Consider the following 23,783-nt stretch of genomic DNA (forward strand, 5'->3'; position numbering starts at 1 on the left):
TAAAAACAATAAAGATAATATTAACTATACTAAATGACATTACAGTTTACTATATTTAAGTACACAAATTTATTAGAAAATATAGCAAATTAATTTCTCCAGATGAAATTGTCGATCAATTACATTAAACGATATTAGATACTATTTTGCCATGGTGAGTTAGACAGATTACATATTAAAGATAGCAAAAACGATGGGGACGTTAGACCAAGATTATACGAGCTGTTATTACTTTGCCGTATTTAATTATACAAATTTCTGAAAAATTTCAAGATATATGAAATTATGAAATAAAAGATTATATACTTCGCGGTAATTAATATTATTGGCTTGGTATACGAAGATTATAATTAATATGACTAATAAGTGGAAGTAAGAGGACGAAACCACCTGTCACGACGCGAAAGCGGAAAGTCAAGCAGCGCGGCACCGGCTCAAAACGTGTTCCGCCTAACTTATACCTAACTGTTCCAAGCTCGAGCTCTCTCGATATCGATGTATAACACATTTAATCAAGAGCCTGGCCGCTGACTAACGGCACGAATAATCGTTACGCTCTGCGATCGATCGCCGATCGATCCTCCTTGTGTGTGTAATCATTAATAATGTATCAGTAATGCCATTAATCGTGGTCTCTTAATAAATCCGCTGATCTCGTAACAATAACTATTTTTTCTTTATTTTTTTTTTTTTCACAAATGTTTAAAGAGTACATCTCGAGACGATTGCAATTTTGTGCCCTTAAAACATACTCTACACGTAAAATTCTGTTAATAATCGATAAATATTGATTATATCAAAGACAACTTTATTTAACTGGATCTACAATTATTTATTTGTCTCGTGCTCTTTATCTTTTTTACTTTATTTTTTCATATAATATGTGGGCTCGTAATATGGTATTGGTGTGTGCGCGCTGGACTCAACCATTCCTCTGTTGCCATCAGCTTAATAATTAATTACATTAATGATCTCTGCCCCTTTTTCTCATTCCCCGCTCGAGCGTGTCGCGTGGATCGGCGCGCGTGTGCACTCGTGACCGATTCTCGCGCGTTCGGCCAGTAAGCTGTGCGTTGTAATACAGGGTGTGTATGTATATGTGCGTATGTGTTTATGTGTGCGTATATGCCGCCGTAATTGCGGCGGTCTGCTTGCCGTATCATCATCTAACGCACGTGTTAAGCATGTCGGACTAACGAGGGAACACAGGTAACCCGGATAATTCAGCCACCTCTGAAACTTCGTTCATTCGCAGATCGGAACAATTTGTGTGAAATCTACGATAGTATTATATTCATTGATCGAATAAATAAATTTTGTTTCTCATCGTCGATTGGAAATTTCACAGAACTTTTATATTCGATCGTTTAAAATTTCGAGAAAATCAATTCCAATTCCTCGCGATTGTACCTTACGCTAGATTTAATATTTTATTCGATATTTTTTATCTTATACTAAAAAATTTAATTCACAAATGATGAATAGCTTTCGCGTATAGATCATTTGGAATAAAGTGTCGATTATGATTCAAACCAGAAAATGTTAATACAAAGAAAAACGTGAAAATAATCGAAAGTTTGTTTGCAAAGTGACAATGTTTTAGAATTTGTTTTACTGTGTTCCTTTGTGCGCTACGATTTGAGAACAGCTAGGCGAAGATTAACGCGATGTTAAATTCGTTTTTACAATTTCAGCAGAGGCTGCTGCTGCAATGCAAGGCTCGTAAATTATGAACGACCGTCGCGTGGGAATGTGAAAACTTCGAAGAAATTTGCAGATTACAGAGAGAAACAACGGCAATTTATATTATGCTTTTATTAAAATCCTCTGTTTTTCAAGGATATTTCTTAATTTGCAACTTTCTTTCATAATAACAACGCATCCGCTATAGACAAAAATATTCTCAATGAATAATTAGCATTTTTCTCCAGCATTTTCTATTAGGATATGTAGTACAGATATACATAAATACATATCTACATAAGTACGTTAGATCCTATTTTGAAAATTGCGTCTATTTGTTTCCTTCTGCAAATTTGAACGTATTATGTTACATTATTACTGCGTTTATTAAAAAAAAAAAACAGATTTTAATTTCGCATTTCCATAAGATATATTCAAGTATCGATGCATCTTAAAAAATATGGATTTCTCCCAGAAATGTTAAATAGGGAAATTTTGAAATCCTACATTTCCAAGAATTCCAAATGTCAGGAAAATTTCACATTCTACACGCTTTCAACGAGTGTTTAAATACCTCCATAAGCAACTACAATGTCAAACGAAGTTCTTTCTGCATATTGTTTTCGAATCATTCGGTAGAGAAAAAAGTCAATACTCTCTTATGGCAAACGGTATCAGGTTAGCCAAAGTGCGCACAACTTTGTCATTTCTTCCTTCGATTCAAATCACATACGTATCGTGTATTCTACTTGTGATTTACAAAGCAACCTTCGATCAATCGCTTAGAAGAGAGATCGATCGGTAACCTAGCCTCGGTTAGTCGAGCCTAAGTACAGGAGCATCACCGATGAAGGAAGTTGGCGACTCTGGCAGTCAGTGATACACTGATACAATAATATCCCGCGAATACCGGCGTTGGAAAATTAATGGCCACTAAACACAGCTAACTACCTTAAGGTCTGGCCGGCGTTCGTATTATTTTATAGTTGGCATCCGCTGGGTTTACGACCGTCAGCGCCGGTGTGCCGGTCGTCGATTGTAGTTGCTCCGTTGCTGGAGGCGGAGGTAGTTATAGAACAGCCAGAGACAAGAGAATAAGCCGTTGATCGTGGTGCAAATAACCAACGTGTTCCTACAGTTAGGCTTCTTCGATCGAATTGGCTAATAACGTGGCAAGAACGGTTTTCAAACGTGTTCCAAATGAAATACGTGTAAAGTGGCTACGTGTAATTAGGTAATTTTAAAGTATAATTGGGTAAATTTAAGAAGAAAAATTCTGAATAATTGCAGGTCATAGAATCGTTTTAGACGGAACCAAAATCATAGACAATACAGAAAATTTTTGGGAATAAAAGAGCATTAAAACAATACGAGTAGGGACGCTAAGTGGGGACACACTAGTATTATTTTAAAGCAAATTCTAATTTGTTCTTACAAAATTATAACGATTCAAAATATCCAAATTCGTTTGTCTTAAAATCGTAATTTTTAAGTTATGCGTGTCAGTGCTGCAATACGCGAACGATATGATATAAAAAGGAAGATTGGGAGACTTTAGTTCTGCTGAAAGCTCGCGATAGGTGAGTAATCGAGAAGACAAATAAATATTAAATCATTCGTAACGAAAGCTTCGTACTTCCGTGTGAATAATTCCGATCTAGGAAATCTGTGTAAGGACTTTTATTATCGATCAATGCGGGACAGGCTATTCTTTTCATCATTGTTGGGATCGTCAAGGTCGGGTGTCAACATCGCAAACAAGTGGTCAACGAACCTATCTCCCATTCACTTTTTACTCGCGACTCTCCGTGATTTTGTTCGTGATGTTTGTTTCCTCGACTTACAACGAATATCCAACGAAGTAAAGGAAACAAAAGACGAATAAAAAAACACGGGGTAGACAGACTTCTTTCTTCTATTGAAAATTGTTGTTGAAACTGAGATAATTGTGACAATCGAGATAATCAGGATGGATTTGATATAATTAAATTTGATAATACGTCATGGCGTGCCTGACTCTTAACGACACTTCTGGTTAAATGGCGTTGGCAAGTTTAAATTGCTCGCCGCTACGCAGGTTAAATTGCTCCTTTGAATGTTACGAGCCGAGACTAACTTAGGCAAATTGGATATCGTGCCCTGTTCGCACCGACATAGCGATCGCTTCGCGTCTCTCGAGGCTTAACGACCTCGTTTCTTCGTTGTTTGTCGCTTATCGTTATGGATTTCAGTGTTAATTCCTGTGCTCATTGTATTATAGCATACGAGGAATTTAATCTTCCTTCACTCTTACATGTTTTCTTGCTTCTCAAGAGCGTGGGGATATTCTTCCTTTTTTGTATCGTTGATTTATATTTTCTGCGGGGTAAATTCAAAATCAAAAGAATTTTTTACCAACGAACTTTACTCTTTGTAACGTCATGTGACATAGAAACGATACACCTGTGTGGGAAAGAATGAAATTTCGGATTACTGTTTTAGTTGTAGCTGCCTATATGAGTATTTTAGAAGGACTTTTGTACATTATATTTCATTGCTCCGGCCAAATATTTCGACATTATAGTGGTTTATTTAATTATTATACAGACAGCAAGTAGTCTATTTATTGGAAATGTTGGTTTCTGATTTTCAAATCACAGTAGGAAATTGTAATGAATTACGAGTAAACAACATTCTGATTATAGAGAGTTTGAAGCCTTTCCTCCTATATGCTAATCGTATCTATGATGCAGCATCTTTCTTAAAGTATTTTATATTACTGAAATTATTTAAATATTAAATCCTACCAGTTTCCCGCTTCCGCTTGGTTTGATAAAAATTACAGATTCGCTGCAACGTTTATAGATTATTCGTATGTTGAATTTAAAATTATTTTCTGATATTAATGTGTAGAAAAAGAGATGAAAATTGTAAATTCACGGGACGACAGCTTTTTTCTTAGAATACTGCATTTATCGCGAATAGCTACATTGCGGCGTGAGAGAAAATTGTTATGCAGAGACATGCATCGGTTCGTCTGTCCTCCATGTCCGACTTCTTCCTCTTTGTGAATGAACAAAACGCGGAGAATTCCAACTCTCGGTGCTGAGCGGCGAAAGTTACGAGGAGGACGATGTTGGACTTTATCAGATTGGAATCTAAATGCCACGAATCTAATTGTGAGTCGACCCATGGAGGACGATTTCGAAGTTCGCCGCATTAACCAGACGTGGGTCGTGGAGATAGTCTCGTGGAAGCATTTCCAACGATTCTAGTTCTATAGAATTCTTATGATTCTTGTGATTCTTTCATCTCTTTATAACGTCTTTATAACGTGTAACTTAGAAATTACGTATTCATGTACCTATTTGTACGTATAGCATCTCCTTTCATTTGCTTGTCACTTCACCACTGTGTTTCGATTGTCAGAACGTTCTTGCATGATAATTATAAATGGATTATAGACTGCTTTCTTACATCTTATAATTTCTCAGCATTCAGAATTTAGAATTTTTTAATTTTTAGGACTAAATATTATGTAATGATTCTGTGTATATAGTAACTATTCTTCATTTGGACGAAGTACAGAATTGTTCTGAATTCTGTAATTCCTTTGGAAAAAAATTTCTCTCAACAGATTGACTCGCACATTTCATTAAATATCCATGGAAATATCTCTCGATTCTTTTTTATATAAACTAAACTTTCACCTTATACAGTGTTTTCCTTAAAAAAATAATTACTTGTAAACTTTGGACGTTGTTAGTATCGACGGTTTGAAGTCCATTTAAGAGTACGAATCTTTGGTTAATGATGCTAATGGACTCCAATTAATGTAATTAAAGAAAAGAGTTAGTTGCCCTTCCGTAGGTGTATTTTTCCTTAGTTATAATCTCCTAATATAGTAAATTGTACCAATTAAATCTCTTATGAAACATGTAGTTAGAAAATACACGTATGAAAAGAAAGATTAATTTTTTCCTCGATTCATTACTATTTTTAACGTTTAACTGCCTCTAATTGACACAAAAATGGGAACAGATTAAAGCAAGAGGCGTGCAACTCGTAAAATCCAAATGTAAAAGACATTTCATGTAGCAATTAATTCATGCGTCTATTTCAAATATTTGCTTTGAGTTCCGCTACCAGCGCAGTCATCCTTAAAATACACCGATTTCAATACCCGTCTCATTAAATTACGATATGACATAGAATAAACACATAGCTTCCTAATAAATAGCATTTTATAGACAATTCTTGCAAACATGCCCGTTCCTCTGCTATCAAACGTATAAATCAAATCTAATTACATGAATTACTTCTGCCCCGACGGGTTCAAATAAATAGGCTTCTGCTATACTCGTCTTCCTACCAACGATCATATACAATCTTCTAAAAACACCATCCCCAGTAAAATTTTCTGAAACATCCGCGAAATAAAATAAAAAGAGACCGAAATACTAAAATCCACCGACCAAACTACTGATTTCCTCTCATAATTTACTTCCGGCATAAAATTCCTCTTGTAAGGCAGAAAATTTACTCCAACGTACTCAAGATAAGATAAAAAAAAAATACTCTAAAATCCACTTATCAAGCCACTGATTTCCTCTTACAATTCACTTCCGGAATAAAATTTCTTTCGTAAGGTAAAAGGAATAAAAAGCGTTGGCGCGTCTTTACGCCGCAGGTTGGTAAAAAGTCTGAGCGCCGACCGATGCATTAGCGGCTACACCGTATTTCTTATTATCCTGCCGCGAGTTGTACTCTCTCTCTTTCTCTCTCTCTTTCTCTCCCTTTCTCCGTCCCTTTCTTCGCGTCTCGCAGTCTCCTCCGGCGTTGTCAATGCGGGCGGTCCTAAGAAGTCAGCCTAGTTGGCCGGTGCAACATTGCGTTCCTGCATGCACCTCGTCGAAGCTTGTTAAGAGGCCCTTGTGTCGTTCGCATTATCCCCGGACTGCCAGCGCGGCAGCGTTTCCTGATCGTCGCGTGCTCGAAACCGCCTTAAACTCGACACTACAGGACTGTGCGTGCGTAACGGGGTGTAATACGGCCGGGGACCGCGCCAGCATCTTCGTTACTTTCCTAATGAACGTTGAAAGAGTGGTATTTCGATTCGATACGGCATTTTTTTGCTGGTTGAATGATTGGTATGTACCATTCATCCTTGAGCAACATGGTCTTCAACAAGGTACTTTCAGTTATATGCCGAATTTCTTCTTGAAAAACTTCTGGTTGCACTTATTTTGGATTAGTTTTATCAAAACGTTGTAGTAGTACTGTGTTGAGAAAGAGAAGGATAACGTGTTTTTCTTATAGCAGTAACTAGATATATTCTAGAATGGACATATTTGTTGCTAACAAGATGCTATAAGTGGTTAATACCATCGATACGTATTCTCAATCAGAAAATTCGCAGTGGTAGATCGTCCAGTTTTATACAGGGTGGTTGGTAACTGGTGGTACAAGCGGAAAGGGGGTGATTCTAAGCGAAAGAAGAAGTCGAAAACATAGAATAAAAATTGTATTTTTTTATTTTTTTTTTTTTTTAATTTTTCCATCGAGACAACGATCTACAGTGAGATCCGTTATAACGAGACGTGATAAAGTGCACGCGTACCGAGCGAAAATTCAAAGTCGATTTTCTCGAAAACAAAGCCTCAAACGAAAAATTTTTATTCTATATTTTCGACTTCTTTTTTCGCGTAGAATCACCCCCATCCCGCTTATACCACTAGTTACCAACCACCCTGTATAACGAGGAAATGTTACAAATTTTCTATTCTTTTCATCTCATTTCATTATAAAAACACAATAATAACACATATAGTATACAAAATAAAGCTTCGTGATGTTTTACAAAGTACTAAAATTGCGATTGAATAGAGCTTCATTTAAATAGTTTAATTCGGAAAATGAAAGTTACGATAATTTTTATATACATCAAAAATCAAGAATTGTAAATCATTTCAAAGAATCGTATATTCTATTATAACTATTAGAGAAAATTAAATAAAAGTATCGAGTCGATTTTACAATAAGCGTAGAACTTCTAAAGAAAGAAATTTAATAGACAGATTTCTAATTTACAGAAAGTTGTTTGTACACTAATTTTCTGAAGTTTCTAAGAAATCTCGTTTAGTTTGCACGCTTTAATAAAGGATAAAAAGGGTTTGCGATGCGGAAGAGTTATTTAACATAGTTGAGGGTATACTATCGTGTGTTACGCTGTGAGTGACAGGGATTAAATAATGAAAGGCGATCGTGGAATCGCGTGACACGGAAGAAACGGGCGAAGAGATACAGACATTGATGCACAGACAGTGAAGGACTAGATGACTCTTCGAGTAACGCAACTCAATTAGTTTCGTGACGACACAGATAGGTTTACATAATTTTTCTATTTTTAAAAGGCGAGTAATTCTCTTCTAACAAATGCGTATCTTCTAATAAGTCGCGTTTTACTCTTTCTGTTAATTTCGACGAGCCATGCTATTATCACATCGCGTTTTTTATATTGCACCACTTTTTGTGACAAGTCTAAACAAGCTACACGGTAGCTACAAAGAGTATTTGTACAGAATTGTATTTATTGTAGCATTTACATGATAATGACTTAGGTTCAAGTATATGAAATTTCGCGTCACTTAGTAACTCTTTCTTCATATGACAGACAATTAATACTCTGAAAGTAAAATGTATCAGCCGCAATAAAATGTTTCATCGGGAAATAAGGGAATGTACAATTGTGAACTGGAATCTGAAAAAGGACCCAGTGTTCGAAAAGAAATTTTTGAAAAGTAGTTGTTTTAAGATTTGTGCCACTTCGCTTCCCTCTTCTTCCTTTGTGTATTATATATTGTATTATCGTAATATTTTAATTACGTTTTAATATAAATGTTAATACCTTTTAGAACGAATTTAGAAAAAGAATTGCATACCTGTCTTATGTTATAATTCGATTCAACTCTCGATTTTTCAGACACGGGGTGCCATCTTTCATTCCAAATAATTTTTGTACGTAATATGTTTTGTAATCGCCGTAAATTTTTCATAAATATGAAAATCTCCCGCGGCTGGAGGATTAATTATATAAGCTTTCGTGTTGAAAACTTTCTCAACGTTGCGCGCAGCCGCACTTATCGTTCTAACGACGCTAGTTAATCAGCGGAATGGAGGAAGAGTTTATGCGTGTGAAGCAACGCGTACGTAGGGCGTACGTGGGAAATTGTAAGGTGATAGCTCGCACGTTACTTTATTTCGGCTCGGTGAAACATATCACCCAAGACGTGCTTTCTCCATTCGATCGTAATATAAATATTGCCAGGATTGCCGACTATGCACGATGGACTTTTCTATTCTGGTTGGCCATCGCCATTATCGGTAAAGTCAAGCGTGATGCCGCGTTTTCATGAAGCTCTGTTCGAGTAGATGAGCGTGAAGAATACACGAGGAAGTGCTATTACGTCGTTTGAGAGATATCGTTGGTCGAATGATCGCGTGTCGAATGGATCGGTGGCTATTTCTTGCTCGACCAACGCTCCACCGGATTTTCCAAAGAAAAGAACCTCAAACCTGGTCGTATTGATTTTAAAGCTGTCATATCTTGACCTTTACGTATTTGGTTCTGCTATAAATTTCGTTTTATTCGCGATAGAGCTGAATTTGAAAACGATCGAGAGAAGCTGTACATAAGGTTCGAGAAATTCACGTTCAGTGATAACTAGATTGCAGATTTGTATAAATCTATGGAAAAATTGAACAATGTAAAAATTCATAGAATTCATACAATATACAAAAATATATAAAACAATAGAAGTAAGTTATTTCTTATAAGTTTTAATAAATAAAACGAATTCACGGTTCAATGATAACTGAAACCTTCTTCAAAGAATATACCATTATCTTGATAGACAAATATTTATAAATCATACTAATTATTCACTAAATACTAGTTTACGTAGTGTTCGATTTAGCGTAGCAATTCTTCCATAGGAAAAGTATTTTTGTTATTGATCACCGAGCTATTAATCATCGATCTAATACTTTACATAACAAATGTTTCAATTTATACTTAGCACTACTACTGAAATTAAGATTGGAGTTTCTACGAGTAATAATCTTGTAGCGAAGTAACAAGAAAGTGAGGAATACAAATGGCCACCGTTTATTCGATCTCCGGTCTTCCGCGTTGTCGATCAACCTTATCGTCTCATTCAGTTCAGAAGTACTTCCTTATGCCTTCTTCACACTTATCATTTCGCCGGATCGCTTCATAAAATCGAACATCGCACAATCTTGTAGCATTTCCCATAATTCTCAAAATTACAAAGCACGCATGTGTCTATAGTTTTTTGCAATACCTAAACCTTTATTTATCGCAAGTATGTATAAAATTTCCTCTAAAACATACGACATAACCAAGCGATTACTATTGCTACAAATCGGCTAAAGTGTCTGGATATTTATGAGTAATCATCTATACTTAGATATTACCTACAGCTGTGTTGGTTACGTCGTATATGCTTCAGAGGAAATTTGACATATACTTGAGATAAATGGAGGTTTTAGTAGCATTTATGTGCTCATAAATGTTACTAAAATGTATGTAATAATAAATAAATTAATGGCAAATTGATGGCTAAGAACAATACTTGTTATTCCCTTACAGAATTAACACGAATTAAAAATTTTAATTAATTAGACGATGTTACTACGATAGTAGTACACTAAAATTATAAATATTAGTAAACATATTAATTACAAATATTCTTTTATCTGACCACGTTTAATCAAGAACTAATCTATGTGCACGCGTTCTCGACAAATTTCAAATTTAATTTCCCCGTAAACGATGCGTCGCGTGAAAAAATCTTGTTCTACACTTTCGATTTATTTTTCCACGTAGAATCACCCTGTAATATAATTACACCACCATTCGTGCAAAACTTTGTATAAAACTATCGAACCACTCTACCAAGTACCGTCATTTTCCCTCAACTTTATCTTCAGTTTCCTCGCCGTGTAACTTCGTCCTATCTGTCGGTAATTTTTTCCCTTCTATTGGCCACCCTGTTCTCTAGCTGATCCGCTTAGATCGGCATCCTTGGTTGCGTGCTAAGGGGTCTTAAGGTACACTACGATCAGCTGAAACGAGGAAGTGGCGAGTATCCAATGGACCGGTATCGTTCGAACGAAGAACGTGGAGGTCGCGCGCGAGCATCACTTTACCGTGCTCGTTCGAAGAACCACCGCGTAAGAGAGAAGGATAGAATCGGCTGGTTGATGCTGGCGTGAGCTGAACGTAGAAGGGTAAAGGAAAGGGATAAGAAGGCCGTGTAAATGAGACGAATTATGAGAACAGGATTAGCGATATCATCGATGGTACCTCGTATAAGGGCGAATACACAATAAATTACAGACACACTTGTCCATCGATTTACACGATGCTTTTTGTGCTCAGTACATAAATAATCTCTTCGTTTACGCGTCACTTTTTATACACCGTCTTGGAATATATTCAGATCAGAAAATATATTCTATGATATTTATGGCACTTGTCATATATCGCTATGCGAACAATTTGTTATTCGGCCTCACTAATCACATCGTTTTTGGTTGATTTATAGCGATGTTACGTATTAAGCTGTACATAATTCACAAGTGTTTACACAAATATTGAAGATAATAACTTTGATTAAATTAACCCCTTTGATTAAATTTGATTAAATTAATTAATTAATTAAAAAATTATTAATAAGACACAAGCGTTGATACGTGCGATTTCTCGTTTCTTTTTATGCCAAATATTTTCTTTAAACGTTAAAACTCCTTTTCTCTATTTGGGTTCTTGTGAACTTTAATATTTTCCTGTCTTTTTCGTTTAAAAACGTGAAATTAGTATTTCCATGCTATATTACTTTTTCTCCTAAATATTAAAAGATTTCATTTACGTAATTTTCATCTACATAAGAAAAGCCACAGCGTATTCTATGAAAATCAAAGACCCAATATATGCGTATCATTCTTCTCGATTATTCTACTCCGGGAATTTGTAAACGATTTCGTTCCGTTGTATCAGCAAGATTTAAGCCCGATAAGTTAAGAGAAAAAAGCTCGATGCAATTTACAGAATTTTATTGGAAGAACCCGTTTCGCGAAACAGACAGCTGGACCACTCTCGTAAAAGTATCGAGTCTCGATCGTACGAATACCGGTGATCCGGTCCCTATGCGCCCCGGTGGCTTTTCATTCGGATCACATTTCGAAGTTGCGTTACCAGTCAATTTATCACCGGTCGACCGCTGTCCATGCTCTCGTTACGATTTATCGCGAGGGCATTGTATTTATCGTAACGAAAGCGCGCGAATCAAGCTAAGATTTATGGTTACATAATAGCTATTTCGGCGATGATTTATCTGGAATAAATTGAGTTACCGATCGAACGTTTCATCGATATGCATATATTTTTCCTGAAATGTGGTCTAGGGTTTTTCAATATAAAAATGGAAACCGTATATTTCTATCGAAACCGATTTTTAATCGGTACTTCGACATGTTACAATTTAAGACTTTCCAAGGATGGAAGTCGCCTCTAATAGAAATTATATCCTGATTTTAATCCAAAAAATTGTTGCGTTTCAATAAATAACATTCATAAGATGGAAAAATATCTAATAGCTGCTGCTTTTCAAGCACGTTCCTTTAGATCCAAAGAACAAAAATATCGGCTGATTTTCCATCTCTCGCTACCATTTTATGAAAACTGTAGACTCAATGGTAAATCAACGTAGAATCTCTTTCCACAGTACGTCGTCGATTATCTTCATTAGGCAGCCGGGATACAGTGCGTGCAGGAATTCGTTCGTGCGCTATTTCTCGCGTGCCAGGCTTCACCAACTCAAGACCGCAAGGACGCCGTTTAATCGTGCGAATTTTTATTTTTCAATGGCCGATACGTATCTCGTTCGAGATCTGAAATCGAGTGAACGGAGATAAGAAAATAACGCCATGATTTATGCATTCATTTTCCACGGAGTTCTCATTTTTATCAAAATATCAAGCAGTTTGTCTTACTCGAAAACTCTTCCTATCGATCGATGCCAAATTTTTCTCTCTGATTGATGCTTTTCATGTCCAACTAAAAGCAATTGTACCTGTCAAGTAATATTTTGCACAAATACGTGAGAAATAATTCTTTCTAATATCGAATAATGATATAGCGAATACGATGGAACAACTAAACGCTACAAACTTTTCTAACGTCTGAATAGAATGGTATCTTGAAAACTAGGAGTTTTAACAAACGGAGAAGAAGCGGTATAATTTACTAATCGCATAATCGCGTTATGCGACAGAAAACAAATCTTTATTGGTGTTAAATGTTAGAAAAATGACGGCAGCTATGGCCAGTAATGGAACGATTTCGACGATGTCGACGATTTGACGCGGCGCAAGAGTATCGTTTACGATTGCGCTCGACGCCTTTCGCTGTTGTAACTGAAGATAGCGAGTCTCGGCACGTACGTTCAGGTTTGTTTGAATATGTGTACAATCGTGCGGCGAAAAAGTCGTAAAATCGTATAAAATAGCTGGAACGCATTCGAAAGGGTGACTTTGAAATTCTTTCACGCGGTATGTCTCTTGATTAAACCAGTAGATATTGCTGTAAAAGTTGCAGGAAATTATCGCCATTGTCGCGATACAACGTCTTACTGCAATCTGTTGCATTCCGATCAGTTACTTTAGTGGGACAACTTTATAGGAGTATAAATTGAATTTTATTTTCTTAATTTTACGATTTTTGGGTTCTTATTCTACACAGGAAAAAATCGATTCTGATTACGGTACTATTCTTTCCACGATCGAAACAATTTCGATAATAAAAGAAGTAAAATTTCATCAGCAAATTTTACAACTTACAAATTGACCGATTGTCTCGATCTTATTTACCATAAAATTATTGTGAAAATATTGTAAACTTATAACAAAGAAGTCTGTAACCTGCAACATATGGTTCATGTACATGGTACATATCACATGTAAATTAATAAAAATATTCCGAGTAGAATTTATACGATAGAATTTCTTTGTACAGATCTTCTTTTTTCATCTACTACTTCGATCCAAAGAATAATACTTAAACTCGTTACGTTCAACTCAAAAATATGTATTTCAAGAAGATGCATTTTTGCAACCTTTTAAATTCCCAACTACAATAGAATCTGTACGACCAAGCGCAACATAAATCCAACAAGCAACTGCCAAAGAGGGTCTCTGTTGCATTCTCGAACCCAAAACCACCTACATATCTCGAGAAGACATTACGAACACCGTTAAGCGTAATGAGACTTTCTAGCCGTTTTTGTGCTTGTGTTATCCCTATTATAATAAAACGGATAGCTAGGCCCGTCGGTTCGCAATTTATATTCATACTTATCGTAACAGTTATCGATCGAATCTGATCAGAGGGGTTAAATTCATACGTGACTGGGCTCGCGGTAACGATCAGATAACCGGTCGATATTAATTTATGCTCGTGATCGTCCGTAAAATTACCGTTGCTTCGGTTCGCGCGATGATCCGTACCACCATCGGTCGAGCGTTTACAGCGTTTACAGCCCTCGAAGCACTGGGTCAGCACCGCTGCGCGATCTTTGACCCTCCGCGATAACACGCCACTTGCACTTCCGGCAATTCTTCCCCCGCTCCAACCACACAATATCCCCACCACAACTCCTCGAACGCTCCGTGAATCTCCGAAGCACCTGCTGTCCATACAGTGCCTCGTGCTCGCCTCCAACCTCGCTTCACCTCGCACCGCCACGGTGAACCGTCCAAGTCAAATTGCAAGCAGGTTTAATTGAACACAAAAGGTTTCGCAGGATTGCTATATCGATTTTGAAGCGAGAAATCAGCTCGTTAGATGTGGTATGTTATCCGCACATAGCGTATCGAAGCAGTGATTGATCGTACGTTCTTTGCTTCTTCTTTACCTTTTGCGCGATAATTTATTGGCTAAATATATTGGCGAATTTGAACGGCAACGTGTTAAGGGATTTTTGTCGTGGAAATTGTTTCTAGAATTTTAGAAACTTTTGTAATTCTTGAATGAGATAATAGTAGGATGGATGATAATTTGTGAAATTTATTTTTACGGTTTGTTTCGTTATTACAGTTATGTAGTTAAAGTATAAGCATTGTGACGAGCAACTTATTAGCATTAGTAATTTGTAGCTTTTGAATTGTAAGGCCTTACTGATAATATTTGTGTTAAATATCTTACTGTACTAGACAAGTGCAATAAAATGCTTCGGGCTTTCTACTGGAATTGTTAGAGTCTTAGAAGAACGTTAAAACGAATATGACGAAAACAATATTTGTTTTATTGTTTAGTATATATAAATAATCTTCTTTTAAGCTTTCAATTAGATTTTCATTTTATCTGGAAATCTTGTTTGGTTGTATCATTTGTTGATTACATACGCGATATGCACATATATCGTATATGCAGGATGTCCGAAAATATCAAGACCAACATATCCTACGCGTTAATGAGATCACACGAGTAAAAAGAGTTCATGTAAACTCATAAGATTAGACATATCCAAAAATGATTCATCGAAGAGTTATCTAAACTTTCGAAAATTTGTATTCATCGTTTTGGCAGTTACAGTAAATGTTCGAAATTTCTTCCTTCTGTAACAATGTAGACTCCCATTCGTCAAATATTCTTTCGAAATATTCCTACTCTCGCAGAAATAGCAGTAAATGCATTTTGAATAGATTTCTAGAGCCGCTCTTCTATTTCTACTACATCTTCATCAACCAACTGTCTCGCGTGACCCCATAAATAAAAGCTCAGAGACGTTAGATCAGGTCGGATCGTGTAAACAATAACCGTCGATGAAAATTACTTGCATCCGTCTGTGGTTCTGTATAACCAGGGCAACTTTCTTGGAAATCTTTGAACGCATGTAACTTCTCGATAAACCATTTTTCGACACAACTTCATCTGGACTTTTTTTACTTACGTGATTTCATTAACACGTAGTATAAGTTTGGTACTTTCGGGACACCTTTTTGGGCATCCTGTACGATATAATAAGTTATAAATAAATTGTAGATTTAAGTGAATATATCTCAGCATTCCTAGTCATTGTTCTCCGACATCGTTACTCGTCGAAAGACAACAGTTCGTGAGAATGTCGGGCTCTTAAAATCTACCTCGTGTAATCTGCTACAAACCCTCGCGGACTATTACCGATCTACGGCTTTATTACTCAGAAATATGTACGCGCTGTCATGCCATCTGGCATTCGTAACTCGTAATTACGCGTGTATTAAATGCACTTTCGGTACTTCTTCGACGATTATAATCCTATCACGCTGAGATCGTATCCTTCTCCTCATGGGACGTTAAGCGTAATTAGATGAATTCCCCTGTTCCCTTTCCGCCGCATTCCACGCGGATAGAGAATGGGGAAAATTTATAACGAAAATAAATCACCAATTACCACTTCAATCTCGCGGAACGGCCTTTGTTCGTTATTTATGTGCGGTATGAATTAAACGTAGCCGCAGTCGTGCGAACGTATAGCAGGCGCGAGTACGCTTCGTGATACGATGAAATCCCTCGAAATCGAAAGAAAAACGATTAACGATCGTAATAACGTCCAATTAGTCAGCATTGGCCAGCGTCGTTACGCTTCAATCTACGTAGGGTCGCTAACAACTCTGTCAGTGATGGAATCCGCACGAAGTTTCGAATTGTCTAGTTATTTTTTTTCAATTGTCTATTTTGGTAAATTGTGAATGTATATCTTGAAAGAAAAAAGACGTTTTTTTTTAAATCTTCAAACTCTTTCGTGTTTTTCATGTTGCTAACATATACGGATTATATATATTGTTAAATAGCCAACGATACATTAAGTGTATTTACCGAATAAATAAAGATATAAGTGTACTCCACTTTGTGTAATTTTAGTTTAAAACACTTGGTTCATGCTTACGTTGTGAGATTTCATCAATATTTTCTACTCTTTGTTTTATAGAGTTAACACACCTGACAAATATACAGGTGGCTCGTGTACTGTTATTTTGTAACGCTAGTTGATCTTTATTGGAAAATCAGAATGTAAATTGTTCTTCATAGTATTCACTATGTTACGAGCCCCACTTCTGTCTGACACAATGTATTTTTATTTAAAAAATCAGAAAATTTGCCTTTATTGAAAAATCAGGAAGTAAATTGTCCTTCATAGTATTCACTATGTTATGAGCCCCACTTCTGCCTGGTGCAATGTATTTTTATTTAAAAAGTCAGAAAATTTACCTTTATTGAAAAATCAGGATGTAAATTGCTTTTCGTAATATTCACTATGTTATGAGTCCCACTTCTGCCTGATACAATGTGTTTTTATTTAAAAAGTCAGAAAATTTACCTTTATTGAAAAATCAGGATGTAAATTGCTTTTCGTAATATTCACTATGTTATGAGCCCCACTTCTGCCTGGTGCAATGTATTTTTATTTAAAAAGTCAGAAAATTTACCTTTATTGAAAAATCAGGAAGTAAATTGTCCTTCATAGTATTCACTATGTTACGAGCCCCACTTCTGTCTGACACAATATGTTTTTATTTAAAAAGTCAGAAAATTTATTAAGAACCCTATTTATTCTCAGTCATCCAAGTATAATGTGTAAATATGTAAATGTTTGTATAATAACTTATTCATCTGTTTTTCTTACTTCAATGTGCTGAATTAGTCCCTGGAATATGTCGATATGTTTTTGGATACTTTGTGTATAATGATGCAACATATACGAGCCTTTAATTCCGATTTCGATGTATGTGGTAGTACCAAATTGCATAGCGTTCGTACGAAATTGCAATCGGTCGTCTTCCATTGGATTTTAGGAATACATCGAACGCGCAATTAGTCTCCTACCTGCGCAATAATCGCTAATGTTACGGCAATTAGATTTGCGTTCGCTTTACGATACGCCGGCATACTAATTAGACTGATGGCACAATGATCGAGGTCACTTAACGAACGTGATTTCGATGCAGAGATTACAGGGTTAGTCGTCTAGGGACTTTGGGTTTGTCACGCGATGTTGTGTGCGTTACGTGCGTCCTTGCGACGCATGCGTACTCACGGAAAGTAATTACAGGTATTACGCGAATTTTGGATAATTATTTCCGGCTGAATAGTGTGTCAGTGTTTTTTCTCAATGGATAATTACCAGAAAATGATGTTGCGTACCCTTGTCTAATGACTTTGAAACATTTTTCGATACCGACTTTTTTAAATTTAGGATCTGTACCAAATTTAGTAAAACTTAAAATACGAACTAACGCGTTCTAACATTCACATTGAGATTTTCTTTGATGATCATTACATACACTTTTGTGTACCAATCTAGGAAACCTTGAATTCTGTAAAAAAAAAATTACGTAAATCTAAATTAAGAATTAAATAACGTACTGCTTTTTTAATAATCGCGTCGAGGCTTTGTTTAACGATTTCCACAAATTTTCCTGTACTGATTCATCAAACCTGGAATTTTATAAAAAATATTTAGTAAAATGAGAAACAAACTAGGGCCCCATTTTGCACAATGACTTACCAACTAATAATGTGTATTGACGATTAAATAATTTTTTTTTCAAATAGGATAATCGTATAACTTGTAATTTGAATAATTTCATTTTATCAAATTTATTTTTATTCGTTTATTATCAAATTTATTCTTAAATAGTTGTTAGTTACTTCGTTCAAAAGTATGCATTTATATTAATAACATAAAATTTTATTAATAATATCAGTTTAACTGTATAAAAGACAGATTATGTTATTATTACTATGCAATAATCTTACTTAGTTCTTATTTAGTGGCCTTGAAAATTTATCAGAAATCTCGAGTTCCATAAAGAATTAGCTACAAGTTTCTTTTCATGATTTGAGTATATATATACGGAAACAGAATTCGGTTGAAAAACACATAATCGAGAAAATACTCAGGAACTATGTAATCGATATTTCTACCACGAAGGCTACCGTGCAGGTTGCAATCATCAAGGCGTGTGATCAACTTTGCAGGCACATTAATTCCCGCTTAGCATACGTACGTTGCATGCTAATACGTGGAGATTTGACCTCCCCTTTTTTCTGGCAAGTCATTTTTTTATAACAAGTCATAAAAATTGCAGAAAAGAAACACGATGACTTTTAGTCCTGAGCTCATGAACATATAGGCATGAATAAAATTTTCAGATATCTGAACATTCGAATAACCAAGATAAATTGAAAGAAGATTCAAATAAGACAAATGTTTAGGTAGTCACTAAATTCTATATTCTATATTCTACGTTACGTAATTAAACTTCAAATAATTATGCAATCAATAAACCACTCGAGTATTTGTATGTTTATGTGGAAAATCAAAAATGCGAAAACACACAGAATGTACTGAAAATATCGAAAGTAATGCGTTCGTCATACTATTATTTACAAATTAACTATTTAAGATGCGTTTTTTAATTACGTTTACGAAAATATAAATACAAATAGAATTTGCGTAAAAATCCGCACTCTAATGATAAGATCAGAAATATCTCAAATGTTTCGAACGTCTGAAATATCTATGTTCATAATTACGTTTCACCAACGAAACACAGCCTGATTCCTAACAATTTCCTTCACTGTGTTGTAAAATAGCATTCTGGAGACACAGGTCTATCGATTTCTCTGGCTTTAAGCCGCGTTTCTAGCGTTATTCGTTCATCACGTTCCACGGTTGGCTGAACCACTTTTTATGTGAACCGACCAATTCAGAGAGGGCGGAGTGTGCGGCATAGCCACTAGGAATGTTGATTGTTCTCAAGGTTTTTCAGAGATATCGGTCGCGTTTAATAAGATGTAGAACGTAGACCGTAAAGGAATTATGGCATTTGTGCTGCTGTTAAATTAATTCTAGCTACGTTAGTTTCGACGATCGTCTAAACTGATTTCACTTTCACGAAGCATCGTATTATCGCTACGATTTGTTTTTTTAATTGCTTTTAATGAGTCCAGGAACGATATCAAAATTCAGGTATAATGTTTCGCGTGCTACAGGTGCGTACTGGTAGTAATTTTTTTTATTCTTATCTGTTTGTTTTCGTCGTTAAGTAGTTTTAATCCCTGTCACTATATTCAAGCATATTATCCTGGATTTGATTTCCAATTTACTTATGTTAAGATACGACGCACGAAAAACTTTCAATAATATTCTTAGTTTCTTAGAAGATTTGTAAACTCACAAAGTATGTTGCCGATTAAGATGAACAGAGAAGAAATTGGTAAAAGATATTATAAATATTTTCCACATTTTGCATATGTAGTATCGTCTACAAAATAGCAAAACGCATATTACGACTACAAAACTATTTGATAGCAATAACCATAACTGTTATCACGAGTAATACAATAGATCTACTGGAATGAAATATCGCTAGGAAACATACGAATAGGTCGTTTCTCTCGTTGTACGTTCTTATTAGTGGCGAACGGAGGCAGCCAGTGTGAATAGAAGCTTGTAAAGGATGACAAGAACCGCGTTCAAGTGGATTCGGTGGCCATTTAACAAAGATTTCTCACGAGAGGCTCGCGGTCCGTGGAAATGATGCGCGCAGCATTTTAAAGGTGCGTTTAGACCGAGTGCTCGCTCTTCCTCCACTTCACAAATTTACCTTTTACGTTTCCTAAAATTTACAAATGAAGGTGTAAGAGTAATTTTAATGCTTTCTGTCTTCGTGACAAACGAGCGTCCGTAGATGTTAGACCGAGTATCCAAAAGAATTGGACATTTTTGGATAGTTCCTACACCATTCTTGCATCACTTGGATGTTCGATATCCGATTCAGCGAATTACCGCCATACGGCAAACGAATGCTCGTGTACGCTTCTACCAAATTCTATTAAAACGTAAACGAGCACTCACAATTGCTTGACGAATCAAAAATCCGACACCCGAATGGTCTAAGGGCGCATTCACACTATCAATATATTGTCAATATTATTGATTATCCTAGGAATGCTCGAAAGATAATCTATAAATACCCTAAGAACGCTCTAAGAATCCTTCGAAGATGCATATTCCATTGTTGTAAATAAGTTCACGAATAGATTGGTCGGTAACCGCTTACACTAAACGTTCACAACGCGAACGTTCTTACTCCAGTTCTATGTTTTCGCTCGTTTGGTCTAAACGCACCTTAACGGTGAAGTGGCACGGCTCCGCTTTAGTAGGCGAACAGAAACACTGATCCCGAGGCGACCTCGTTCCCGAGGTCCTCGCGGAGATGACCTCATCGAGATGTTGCCCGATCGGGCCCCGTGTGATATCTCCGGCTCGCGAAATCTCAACAATCACGTTGTAAATCCGTCAACGACCTCCGCCATCCAGCTATCAGCTCGTTTATCCATCGCATGATCGGGCGTTCTTTTAATTACGGGTTAATTTGCGGGCCTGTTTATGCACACAATCTCCCCGGTATAAGTTGAATCGGTAAGGTACAGTTACGTCCTGCGCACTTCCGTTGAAACGCTATGGTAACGGGTGAGAAGAGGAAGAGGTTCATTAGGTCAAAGTGGTAGAGAGCTGCTGGTTTGATGGCGGTCTATACGTACATCTGCTCAAATACGTACACTGTGGATACGATTTTCGTACAGTGATTAAACTAGAAATTGTGGGAACAGGTGAACAGGTAACACGCTGCTTTTCATTCTGATATGATACCATCTAAAAATTTGGAGAATTTTCATGTATAGTAAGAAAGATTGGGCGAAATCAATACGAATTCTTCTAAACAAAATTCTGTTTCAGTCTGTTCTTCCAAAAATTGCAGTAAATGATTGTCGACACGTAGTTGTGTATTTTCACAGATACACTATATTGTAATATACAGGGTGGTTGGTAACTGGTGGTACAAGCGAAAAGGGGGTGATTCTACGCGAAAAAAGAAGTCGAAAATATACAATAAAAATTTGTCGTTTGAGGCTTTGTTTTCGAGAAAGTCGACTTTGAATTTTCGCTCGGTACGCGTGCGGTACTTTATAACGGATCTCACTGTAGATCGTTGTCTCGATGGAAAAATTAAAAGAAAAGAAAAAGAATTTTTATTCTATATTTTCGACTTCTTTAAATTCTCTTAAATTCTCTAAATAGCACACATGCGAGTACACAAGAGAAATATTTTGTTCGAAGGAAGGGAAGTTGAAGATACAAGTTCCTTTCGTAGTAGTAAGATGCAATAGCAAGTGATACTCTGAATCTTTACGACACTTGAAATACAAACTTATTGTATTACCCTAAACCAATCTCGCATTTATATTATGTAGATATGAAATTGTTTACTTGCCATTCAAATGTTAGTATTATCTACAATAAACTCATACTTGATTTAATTTTCAACCATCGCTACACTTTTTCAACTCTGTCTGACTGTTCTTCAGAGATTGAAAATTATTTCAAAGTTACACGCAAGTTTGTGAGAGAAATGTTTGATTATTATCTGTACGTGGAGCAGATGTCGTAAAAATAGCTCCTGTTGTTGGTACGTCAATTAACTTGGAGCGTAGAACGCGCATCGGATTATGGTTGTGTGGAAGGTACGCGATCATGAAAAGGTCACTAGTGCATGATATTTGTTGAGAGCATCGAATGATTGCTTTTAGCATGCATTTTATGTGAACACGTAGTGCAAAGAGAAAGATTAAATCAGACGCGGACTATCTTTTATGTAAATATAAGAAGTTTGAATCTTTGCTCGTTTTGTTATATCATAGAAAATTTAACTAGATTCTCTAATCCTTTAATTTTCTAATTCTGTAATATCTTTTGCCATCGAGCATGTCAAACAAATAATTAAGTAATAATAAAAAATATTCTATTCGCGAATATCTAAAATAACACATTGTTTCATTTAATATATACAGTTATTCACATTAACATTCGGACACTATACTATCTTTGTAATTATTGCTGTATGGGGATGATTTAGATATAATATTGTTTAATTTACAAAACGATAAACCATTCACTGTAAGCCGAAGACATATAAATAATTCCACTGTAACAATAACATTTAATTGTATAATACATTTTAAACATAAAATTGTCACATTAATGTTCTAGCTCTTGGAAAGCATTCGAACTGTAAAATAGATTTATATTGCTGCTATTATTATATTAGATTGCTATTGTCTGAAACCTAACGTGCTACGAAAAGGACAGAATACCAGCGTTGATAAAAGTCAACTTGTTATTTACCATAAAGGAAAAGATAAGAGTTATCGTGAAATTGCACGATTATTAATGATGAAGAAGAACACAGTTGCGAATATTATTAAAAGATAAAAAGAAGAGGACCGTATCGAATTTAAGAGACAAAAAGGACCACCTGGAATTTTTAACGAAAGAGAGGGAAGAGGAATAATACGGAGAGTTAAAGAAATCCACAATTGGCCTCAGAGATTTGTCATGAAACTAGGTAAAAAGTCAGTGCTGAAACAGTACTAATAACGAGACACAATGGGTTTAATGATCGAGTAACAAGAAGAAATCCGTACATAGACGAAATAAAGAAGGAAAGAAGACTGGCTTTCGCTGAAGAGTTCATTAAAAAACCTCAAAATTGGTGGAACGATGTTACACTCGCCGACAAAATATTGCATTTTTGATTCGGGTCGAAAAAGTATAATATGGCGGACTCAAAAATTTGAAACCTACTTTAAAACACAGAGAAGATTCTGTGATTGTATGGGGATGCATTTCGAGTATCGGTGTAAGTGAAGTGGTGCTTATCGTAGATGTATTAGATAAGAATAGACGTTTAGGTCTTTTAAAAAACGATTTGCTAAGAAGTGCAAACAATATGGGAATACAAAGTACCTTCAAATTTTATCAGGACAACGATCCAAAACGTAATGTGAGAATAGTACAGGAATATTTGTTATACAATCGTCCTAAAATTGTACATCCACTTCCGCAATCTCCGAACTTGAATTCCATAGAGAATCTATGGGATCAATTAAACCAAAGAATCAGAGAAACACCAATAAATTAAAAAGTTGA

At 35.9% G+C, this 23,783-nt stretch overlaps 1 protein-coding gene and 1 long non-coding RNA gene across 4 annotated transcripts in view; one reads left to right on the forward strand and one right to left on the reverse strand.

Annotated features, from left to right (window-relative positions):
• LOC138189766 (uncharacterized) overlaps positions 1-23,783 on the reverse strand; it is a 113,560-nt gene that overhangs the window by 33,697 nt on the left and 56,080 nt on the right. The window contains exon 5 of one of the 2 annotated variants that reach the window (XR_011176105.1): positions 17,411-17,611. The exons of the other annotated variant lie outside the window; for it this stretch is intronic. This is a non-coding gene — a long non-coding RNA (uncharacterized LOC138189766). Of the gene's footprint in view, positions 1-17,410; positions 17,612-23,783 lie in introns of those variants that run through there. 2 annotated transcript variants of the gene reach the window in all.
• Positions 1-23,783, forward strand: part of blo (bloated) — a 170,077-nt gene that overhangs the window by 12,032 nt on the left and 134,262 nt on the right. The gene's annotated exons all lie outside the window — the stretch shown is intronic.

Source organism: Bombus flavifrons, chromosome 2 (genome assembly GCF_040668555.2).
Source record: "Bombus flavifrons isolate JBK064 chromosome 2, iyBomFlav1_principal, whole genome shotgun sequence".
In the NCBI taxonomy this organism is placed as follows: Eukaryota; Metazoa; Arthropoda; class Insecta; order Hymenoptera; family Apidae; genus Bombus; species Bombus flavifrons.